At 37.3% G+C, this 10713-nt stretch overlaps 1 pseudogene across 1 annotated transcript; it reads left to right on the top strand.

The window, feature by feature from the left end:
• Nucleotides 1-4003: 4003 nt before the first annotated feature.
• LOC146476719 (uncharacterized) lies at nucleotides 4004-10415 on the top strand (annotated as a pseudogene). The gene is made up of 5 exons (XR_014865541.1): nucleotides 4004-4142; nucleotides 5037-5257; nucleotides 6378-6614; nucleotides 8099-8211; nucleotides 8908-10415. The product of XR_014865541.1 is annotated as an uncharacterized LOC146476719 (transcript).
• The last annotated feature ends 298 nt before the right edge of the window (nucleotides 10416-10713 follow it).

The raw sequence follows: 10713 nt of genomic DNA on the forward strand, positions 1-10713 counted from the left end.
TAGGTAACCTGTTTTCACAAGTGACACGGCTGCAGTAATAGGGCTTTGTTTTCAATAGCCGTTTAGAATGTGTATCTGGCACTAATGATAAATAAGTCTTGAAAACAAGAAGTCAGCCAAACCGGTAAATACAAATTAAAGAAATTTTATTAACGATTTTTCCTAATCCTAAGACTAAACCTGAGAAGAAAAACAAGGCTAAGAAGAAGAAAAAAAAAAGAGCTCAAAGTTTCTTAGAAAACGAGAACTAGTTTCTGTTTTGGATGGTGAATTAGGAAATTCCTTTTTGCTATAAAGTGACACCTGTTCTTTGTGATTGGAAACTTACTAACTAAACTAAGACAAGCCAGAAGTCAGAGCCATAAGCGATCTCAATATTACAGATATTTGCTTTGACAGCACAGCGCTGGCCTCAGAGAAAAGACGACCATTTTCAAAATGCAAACCATGGCCTCTGCGATGCCTTTGCAGTGTTAACTGATTTGGAAGTTGTCCATAAAATTTAATCAGGTTCTTTAAGTGTTTCAACTTGGTGTGACATATTGTCAGTGTAATTAATCTCTCTTTTAGAGACAAAATTAATCAGTTAAAATGCTTGGCTGATCCTATTTTATATGGCTAAAACCAGCTTTTCACTTAATTTTCTGTGAGCAAATGGGGACATTCGATGTTGCACTGGTGTTTTGTTGTTTTCGTCAACTCTAAACTTTGCTCGGGAGAAAACATGAAGGGAAAAGAAAGGTCAATACCAATTTTAGCGATCTTGAAAAGTGTACATTCTTTTATACGGTGGATCTGTTCCAGAAAGGCGGAGTCCAAATTTTGTTGATTAATAGGCGACCTGTTTCAAATTGACCTGGCTGTACTTAAAGGGCCTTGATTTCAATAGCCGTTTAGAAAAAATAAAACCTGTATCTGGCACACGAAAAAAATCTTGAAATCACGGTCAAGAAGTCATCCAAACCAGTTGATAGAAACTAAAGACATTTACTAAGGATTTTTCAAGAAAAGCAACAAGGCATTTGAAAATAAGAAGATGCGAAAAGTTACTTAGAAAACGAGTGCTATTTTATGATTTGGTTGGTGAAGAAAGAACATTCCCAGTTTATCAAAGTGACACCTGTTCTTTGTGCTTCGAAATGAACTGACTAAACTAAGACAAGCCAGAAGTCAGAGCCATAAGGGATCTCAATATTACAGATATTTGCTTTGACAGTACAGCGCTGGCCTCTGAGAATAGTCGACCATTTTCGAAATGCAGAACATCTCAGCTATTGCTCTTGTCAAATTCCAATTGAAGTCAAGGAGTGAAAAGGTTTTCAAATTTAAGCTACATAATCGTGAACGCCAAAACATGTAGCAGATCCTTGAGAGTTTCTTGAAACTATACATTCCCTTTTTGTCTTAGTTATATTATAGAGTTGTTATGGAAATGAAAACTGAAATACTTCTCTTATGAAACAATTGTATACGCACTGCGGACGATAGATTATATAGAAGAAAAGATTTTTGCAGTTATCTACACAGCTAGACTGTTGGGTGTCCATAAAATTTAATAATGTTCTCTTAGTGTTTCGACTTGGTGCGAAATATTTTCGCTATGAGATATTATTTATTAATCTCTCTTTTAGAGACAAAATTAATCAGCAAAAACGCTTGGCTGATCCTATTTTATATGGCTGAACCTGGTTTTTCACTTATATTTCTGTGATCAAATGGGGCTATTCGATGTTGCACTGGCGTTTTGTTTTTTTCGTCAACTCTACATATTGCTCGGGAGAACAAAAGAAGGGAAAAGAAAGGCCAATAACTACAATTTCAGCGATCTTGAAAAATGTACATTCTCTTATGCGGTGGGTCGGTTCCACTAAGGCGGAGTTCACATTTTGTTGATAAATAGGTGACCTGTTTCATAAGTGACCTGGCGGTACTTAAAGGCCTTTAATTTCAATAACCGTTTAAAAAAAATTGAAAATAAAAACAAAACCTGTATCTGTCACGGTAAAAAAAATCTTGAAATCACGCACAAGAAATAACACAAACCAGTTGATAGAAATTTAAGACATTTACTAACGGTTTTCCTAATCCGACAAATCATTCACTACATGTAGTCACATGAATTCACCAAATCAATCAGGTGTCACTTTGACAAAAAGGAATTTCCTAATTCATCAGCCAAATCAGACACTTGTTCTCATTTTCTAGGAAACCTTTAGCTCTTTTTTTTTTTTTAATAAATAAAACCTCTCTCTCTGTCACGATAAAAAATTGAAATTAAAATTTGAACCTGTATCTGTTACGATAAAAGTCTTAAAATCACGCGCAAGAAATCAGCCAAACCAGTTGATAGAAATTAAAGACATTCACTAACGATTTTCTCCTAATCCGACCATTCATTCATAATAGTAATTATTCAAGAAGAGCAACAAAACATTAAAAAGAAAAAAAATTGCCAAGGAAAGATTTTGCCTAGGAAGCAATTAAAAATATATTAGCTACACGGTAGATTAGTGCTATATATTGTTGGTTGGTCAATTATTTTATAGCCTCAATATACTGCTTTTTTACAGGTGCTGTAGAAATTCAATAACGCTTGTTAAAACTGAAAATGGTTAGTCGCTTAGATAATATCCCCGTTCATTTGTATTTTCAAAACGTTTGTTTAATATTTTGTTGTTGTTAACTTTTTATTTTCTCTATGGTCTCCGTTAGACAGCAAGTAACCGAAGACCAAGATTACTGGTCAACAACTTAACAATGAATATCTCGGCAAAATTAGTGACTGGCTCCTTGTGCATATATTATCTGGTATCGTGAAGAAATTGTTGTTTAACAGGTGCCGTAAAGAATACAGGGCCTAATACAGTGGAACGATTAAGGACTTAAATAACGCACGGATAGGTAAGTTTTTAAAACCTGACAGCCGACATCGTACCTTAGAGGTGAGTAAACTCTCGCTACAGCTCTTGTACGTAAAAGCACCACATTCCCTTAAGCTTAAAAGCTAGACAAGTATACTAGATATTAATATTGGTCTTAAAATTGAATTTAATTCCGTAATACGTAAAGCAACGAGAGTAATCAGATGGTAGAATGCTAGTGGTAATTTGTGGTATATAGCTTATAGAATGCATTTACACAGAGTATGTAAACATAAAGCGTGACTGATAAAACGGATGCAATGTTTTAATGGTGCTATGCTCTAACAAAAAAAAAATGGTTCTTTGAGAAATCCTCTTTTTTGTTGAGTAGTCGGGGATGATTCTCTCAACAGAAATGTAATAACAATTTTTCGGCTAATTAAAAAAGAAATTGAAAAATAAGACAGCTACTATCAGATTATTCTTCAACTCAATTTTACGCGAAGGGTGTCTTGAAATGGTATAATTTTGTAATGGTAATTCCTAATGTGAACGCCCTCGTCGTTTATAATTTAAAATGTTTTTACATTTTAAACTGCTTAAAAAATCTGACAAACTGAATACTAATATTTTGTTTTAGGAGATGGGGCGTTTCCTTTTGTGGACAGCCATTGTCTATGCGCTGTGTAAGTAATGGTGAAATTGGTTAAGTCTACGAGAGAATTCAAAAGTGTGAATTTGGAAAGAGAGTGTACGCCAGAAAATTCTAACGTTTATGAACATAACCCAGTGCCCTAGTATTAGGTGATCTCGTGAGTTGATTGGCTGCACAAGGACGCCCCCCTCTATCTCTCTCCCATTAGGTAGAAGTAACTACAAAAAGCTTGTAACTTATTTTATATCTATGCTTTCGGTTATTAAGCTTGATCTATCTAAGTCTGACAGCAATTTGGCAAAGCAACACCAAATATGAAGATTACATTTAGCATGCATAACTCATCCATATCATCAGTCCACAAATTTTTTCCCTATAACGCAGCAACAAATCAAGATCTACAGTTTGTTTTCTGCAGCTCTATAGGACTTCATTTGGTAGCCTATTTATTCTCCGCTAACATTCTTTCCTTCTTACGTCCCTTTTGATGGCAGACTTGATCGCGTTTGGAAGGCACACAACAAGACCGTATGGTGGACACAAGTCAAACAAAACTGACTTAACTTTGTCAAGCTCAGGAGATGATTCAAGCAAGCTTGATGCTACGCAGGAAGATAACAAGAAAGGTTTCTTTCTACCAGTTAATGGATACCAAATGAATGAAATTAATTTGCTCATAAATTTGATTTGGTGTTATGAATACATTTAATGTTTTTCGATAAGGTCATTTTGTGTTCAAGATTGATTGGAAATAAATTAAAACGGAGAATGTTTGATCTGAAAATCAGTACTGAACAGTCTTTTGAGAAGTAATCCCGACGTCTGGTTAAAACTCATGATCGCCGGTTCAAAAAAGTTGATTTATTTCGGTCGCGGCGGCCACTGCTTTCATTTCTTGAGGCATTAGAATGGCTCATCATTTGGTTGACAATGTAGCGCTAGTTTTCTTATCAATCACAGAGCGTAGTAAGGAAAAACGTACCTTCGACACTCAATTGATAGCCACTCTCTACGTACATTACTAATTTCGCCGTAATAAAGTTGTTGATAACCAAACACACTCTTTACAAGAATAAGAATAACACTCGCATCTTTTGCGGTGATGTGGTAATGCTAAACTATTTAAAACTGACGAGAAAAAGACGGAAATAATCAGAATCTTTTCTTTTCACTGATCCATATAAGAACTACACCAACAAGGGCTTGCTGTCGAGAGCTTTAATTTTTAACTTGCTATATAGGGTTACCCATCACAATAAGAAAAAGCCAAGAGGACTGGTTTCAAATCAACGCTTTATCCTAAATATTGTACATCGGTGCTCAACCCCAAAAGGTTGTTCGTCGCCTAACTTGAGCTCTATTCACTGACTTCTCTACCAAATATATGTAAGCCTCATAAGGTGTCTAAGGTCAGGTTGAAATATGAAAATAGGTGTTGACTGCGTGTTCTCAGTAGGGATAATGGTCATGATCTGGAATCAGAATCGATAATTAAGTTATTTTTGCTCTTGCTTCAGCAGACTTGAATCAAACTGCAAGGACGTTAATACCTCAAGTCCAGTCCGCTGATTCCGGAAATAAAAGAGCAATTCCTGCAGTGGCTATGACGATGCTTAAAAATCCGCAAGTGATGCAGACGGCGATAGGCAAAGGAGTTGAAGTAGTGGGAAAGTTGGTTGATAAGAGTTTTGAAAACATCGAGCATGCAAAGGAAAAGGCAGCTGAATTCTTGAAAAAGGAGGTACATTGGAGTTTTGCCTGTCAGTTTGCTATTCATTTCCACAGAGCTTGTTACTCGCTGACTGCAAGGGTTATGATTCGTAAAGCCTATGAAGTCAACCAGTTCCACATATTCAAAATCTCTACTTAGAAAACTTTTATCTGAACTAAGGGCCTTTTCAAATTAGTCCGCCATTAGCGGACGTTCCCCGTTAGCCGGACGAATTGAGTTTCCTGTTCAGCCCACTTAGTTAAAAGAAAATGGTACGATTAATTCTCTCTGTTTGGCCTTCTCTTCCTTTTAAAGTTAAAACTAAAAACATCATCCAAATAAAATTTCAATTTTATCATCTTCGCTCCCAGCACCTGGTACTGAATTTGTTTATCAGCTCCGAAATTAGGCTTTTACAGGCCATTGCTGATTCGTTTTTATCGGAAAGATTTTAAGCCCAGTTTCCGAGATCCAATGACCGCGAAACGGGAGCTTTGCTCGTCGGCAAAACCTCTCTTTCTCATAAGAAACACAGATACGGATATAGTGGTGAGGCCAAATCTTGAAAACCTGCCAGGGCTGTTGACCGGGCTCATGTAAAAAGGTTGTAACAAACGCCCTACACTTGAAGAAACGGCAGATGAGGCTCTTATTTAAGTAGGTAAAGCTTGACAAGTTTATTGAAAAACAAACTGATTTCCGCAGAAAAAAATAGCTTGATACTTTTATATAATATTCAGGTTAATCATTTCTCCGTTCCTGGGCGAACTCTATTTTCGTTTGCGCCTTACGGAACACCGTCCACGAACTGTTACAACGATCTTTTTGGGCTATAAGCCGTATGATATCGTAACAAACCTTGATGTTGAAAGCGCAAATAAAAATCCGTACGAAAAACAACAACAACAAAAGCAGAAAAAACAAACAATAATCCAAGGAAATCAAAATTGTGATTAAGATCAGTTGTTACATTATTTTGTTGATACTTTACACTACATTTTAAGTTGTTCAGATATCGCATAACATTATTTTCTTGAAGTCCTGATGTTGACAGGTGTTTGACCATGAAATTCAGGGATATAAATAAGGCGACAATGGATCTATTGTACTGTGTGATTTTATACTGCGATTGCTGTTCTTTTGTTTTCAGATAAAGTTAGATATCATGCCCGAAAAGTCCTGGGCAGTAGATAACATGTTCGTTCCTTCAGGATATCACATTGATGCTTCAATCGGAGGACAGTCTAAACCGCCTGCAGAGGATGGATCTCCTTCTTTTGTTTACCCAGCAGGAATGGGACAGGTTTTAATGAATGGCTGTTTTGGGACAGGTTACACCGTAAATGATCCATGCTACAATGCGGCCGCAACCTCTGTTTCATGCAAGGTAAGTTTCCTGTTATCGAAAGATATATCATGAATCGAATTTTCATCCATCAAATATCTTTTCGCTCGCTTGCAGTTGGTCAAAATTGTGTCACCTGACTTAATATGCCCCAATTAAACGTAAGAAATATCCGATGTTATTATTTAACACGTTGCAACACTACCCAAATATGGTCATGGTGTATTGAATATTCGTCGTCCGTGGTCTGAACAGATATCCTTCGATATACGCAATTTAGCCGGTGTCGGGGAGAAATTCTCAAGATTTTCAGCAATAAAACTGTGCTCTTTATCAACGTGTTGAATAATAAAACAATTATCCTGCTCAAGCTTGCGCAAGTAACGTTTTTTTTAGGATATCCAACAGTGATGCGAGGATATTAAGCTAACACAGGACTCTTTAAACGAACTGGTCAGCGGCTAAAAAAACATAATGGTGGACAGTGAAATCGCTTCAATGTGATGGACTTATCTCGTTACATGACAGCTTTTATGAATTTTTATTACAATCAATTTGGTAATAAATGTTTAGTCTTGCTTTGTGGAGGAATTTTAAAGTGATAGTTAACTCATTTCATGTTTTGTCGATGACATGATCGATAGAAATATGCCCGTGTTTGTCGAATTTCAAACCTTTCACCTCTCACTTCAGGAAAAAAAACTGGATTACGGGCAAATATTTTAACAGATTTTCGTAGAAGATCGACGGACGTTTACACTGATATGTAGAAGAGCTTGTGAGGACGAGCCACGTTTGCAATTTATTCCTTTGAACTTGGGTTAAATCACATGTTACAATAAGTGCTCAACGTAGATAAACTTTGCACCCTCACGTTTATTACAGTAATTAAAGCTTATGAGTGCAATTCATCACATAGTAAACGTGAATGGTCATCGTTTATAGGTGTCGAATTAAGAGGTTTTGAATGATCTGTATTCTCAAGAGCTAAAAGCTGCAGGTCTGGTAAAATTCACGTTCTCGCCAGTGGGGTTTGAGCACAGCCCGGGCTGCGAAAACTTCGAATCACAAAATTTTAAGAAAATTAATGTTCTCCGTTCGTATTTCATATTTGTTACCAATTTGCTAAGAGAAGTTGATGGAAGAGTTATTGGGAGATTTGATATATTTTAGATAAAAATTGAATATGAAGTTCTTAGGGAGACTCGCTCTTAGTATCTATGCTGATTCTTAAACTGAATCATTACGCGCGGATAGGTTTAATAGTTTGCATGGCCCACACCTGAACAAATAAGTAGGTATTAACTGAAATAAGTTGATTATGAAGGGCGTATAGAAATCTGAACCTTTTATAGAACATCGCAAATGTGAGATTGTCAGGCCTCAGGCTTATCTCCTGGGTATATTTGTATACATGTATACACACCATAAACGTCTCTTTGAACTACCAATCGCCAAAGTCAGCCCGTCTTCTTTTTGATAGGGAGAGAGTGCTAACCCAGTTTCAATCCCTTACCATTCCACAGGACATGATTGATGGTGCGGCGTTCATTGGTGTTGGATTTGATGGCAGTGGAACATACAGCCCCGAGTCAAGAAAAAAGAGTATTGTCCAGAGGGTTTGTGCAAATAAGGGAAGGTAAGGATATATATAGTGTCTCCATTTCAGGAATGTACAGCTACAACATGCACTCGTCATACTTAGAACAATTCGATAAAGATGACAAAACTCCTTTGATACGCGGTCCGGTTCTCCAAACCTTAAGTACTTATAGGCCCCATTTTTATTTACTTAAGTTTGTCATTTTGAAACGGTTTAACGACCAATTTTCCGATCTTGTTTGTAAAATCCATAGCCGTTTTGGGACTTTCATACCAAAATGGCTCCAAACACCCTACCCCTTGGGTGGCATTGAACTGAGTTTAATATACGATCTGAGTTCTCTATCAAAATACGCGCGCGCCTATTGGTTAAAATCGATCACGTGATTTTCATTTACGTCACGACACCACATTCAGAAAGTGCAGTGTTGGCGATAACTCATGAAAATCGTGCGTTCTGGCAAATGGCTTCGAGGTTCGCACAGGTTGCAGAAGAGGAAATCTCTCAAATCATCAGTGACTTGATTCCAACGAACACCAAGAGACAAACAGCTGCAGCCTGGAGTGTTTCCATTTTTAAAGGTAAAAGTGAAACAAAACAACTGAAATTTTGTCTGTGCTATTCTGTAAAACTTATTTGTCGTTTGCGAAAAACAGGTGATTTCGCCATTCGGGCTTTCTGAAGCGTAAGCTTTTAAAAAAGAACCTTAAAAAGCTGAATGAATTTGTAGTAAAATTACTGTTTTTCTTTTCGCTACTATCTAGAATGGCTGCAACTGAGATATCCGTCTGAAGAATTGGAGAACTTGAGTGCAGAAACATTGGCCGAGCGACTGAGAAAGTTTCACCAAGAACTAAAACAAGACGAAGGAAAGGACTACAGCCGTTCAGTTCATGTAGCAATAAGGGCGGGAATCAACCATTACTTGACTTCAGAAACAGTTGGAAGGACATTTTCTATTATAACTGATCCGATTTTCTAAACGGCGAACAAGTCCTTGAATGCGAAACTGAGAAAAATCAAGGAAAGTGGTACGTCTAAAGTCAAACATCATGCTAGCATTCAGCCCGAGGACATACAAAAATGCTATGAAAGCGGTGTTTTCGCTGGCGATTCGCCTATTTCGTTACTAAGGGTGAATTGGTTTAATATAAACCAGTATTTCTACCGAAGAGGTCGAGAAAAACCAACGAAGATTGACAAAAAATAGTTTTATTTTCAAGAAAGACGCAAGTGAGGTGGAATATGTTGAAATGGCCGAGCAAGAAAAAACTAAAAATCATCCTGGCGGGCTCAGTGACAAGGCCGACGAAGCGGATCCTAAAATGTTTTCTACTGGTGAAGCCAACTGTCCAGTTCAGTTCGAATTCCTAAAAAAGTTAATTCAGGTTCTTAATCCAGGTGAAGAGGCACTGTTTCAGAGGCCGAAAAGAAAATTGTGTGCTAGCGATGAAATCTGGTTTGACAGAGCGCCGCTCGGCGTGAACAGTTTAGGAAACATGATGAAAGAAATATCAATAGCAGCAAACCTAAGCCAAGTTCATACAAACCATTGTATAAGAGCGACTTCAGTGACATTGTAAGATAGAGCAGGAGTTCCTGTCCATCGTATAATGCAAGTGTCTGGCCATAGAAACGAGGGAAGTGTAAAAGTGTACTGTGAACGACAAACGCTACAACAACAAAAACAATGTTCTGAAATTTTGGCGGCACCAGTTGCTTCGACAGCATTGGCGACAAAACCAACACAGCAGATAGTGCACAGCAATAGAAATGAAATAACGTACCAAACATGTTTGCAACTACTACAAGCTCGCCCAAATTTGTCGACTTTGGGAATGCAAAATTTGAAAACTGCAATTTTGCGTTTACGTTTAACGTCACAAAGAAAAGTGATGTACAATTGCTTTGAACAGTCAACAGGCTTCTCGCCGACTGTAGTTTCCAATTTTTTATAGCTATTGAACTTAACTAAGCTTGTGTACAGGGTATTTGTGAATTGTAATTTGCCGTTATTATTGAAATACACATGTACTTATTTACGGATTTTTTATTTATTAAAATTGTCTTGTCATAATAATTGTTATCGTTTTATGTTTTCCCTTTAACGTGTATCGCGTGCAGTGAACTCAGATCATATATTAAAAGGGTTAGAGACTGTACACGCACTTGCTGACGGTACAATGAACTCGAAATTTTCAATACTGCACTCGGCCTAAGGAGGCCTCCTGCAGTATTGAAAATTTCTTGTTCATTGTACGGTCAGCGCGTGCGCGTATTTGTAAACAAAACACTCACAACAGTCTCTAACCCATAAGTATAGGATGTACATTGGAGTTCCCGCACTGGTTGTCAGTATCTACGGCTTGCAACTCTCCTTACACTGGATTCCATTGTCGCTGATCATTGTTATTAACATTGGTGAAATATGACTAGAAAACTAAGCTTTAATCAATCGGGGAGCAGTGTCCAAAGTGCGGAAGACAAGAATAAGATATATGGGGACCGGGTATCCTTCCCCTCCAAAATGTGAAATTT

This window comes from Pavona decussata, unplaced genomic scaffold, assembly GCF_977016875.1.
Source record: "Pavona decussata unplaced genomic scaffold, jaPavDecu1.1 SCAFFOLD_73, whole genome shotgun sequence".
NCBI classification, from domain to species: Eukaryota; Metazoa; Cnidaria; class Anthozoa; order Scleractinia; family Agariciidae; genus Pavona; species Pavona decussata.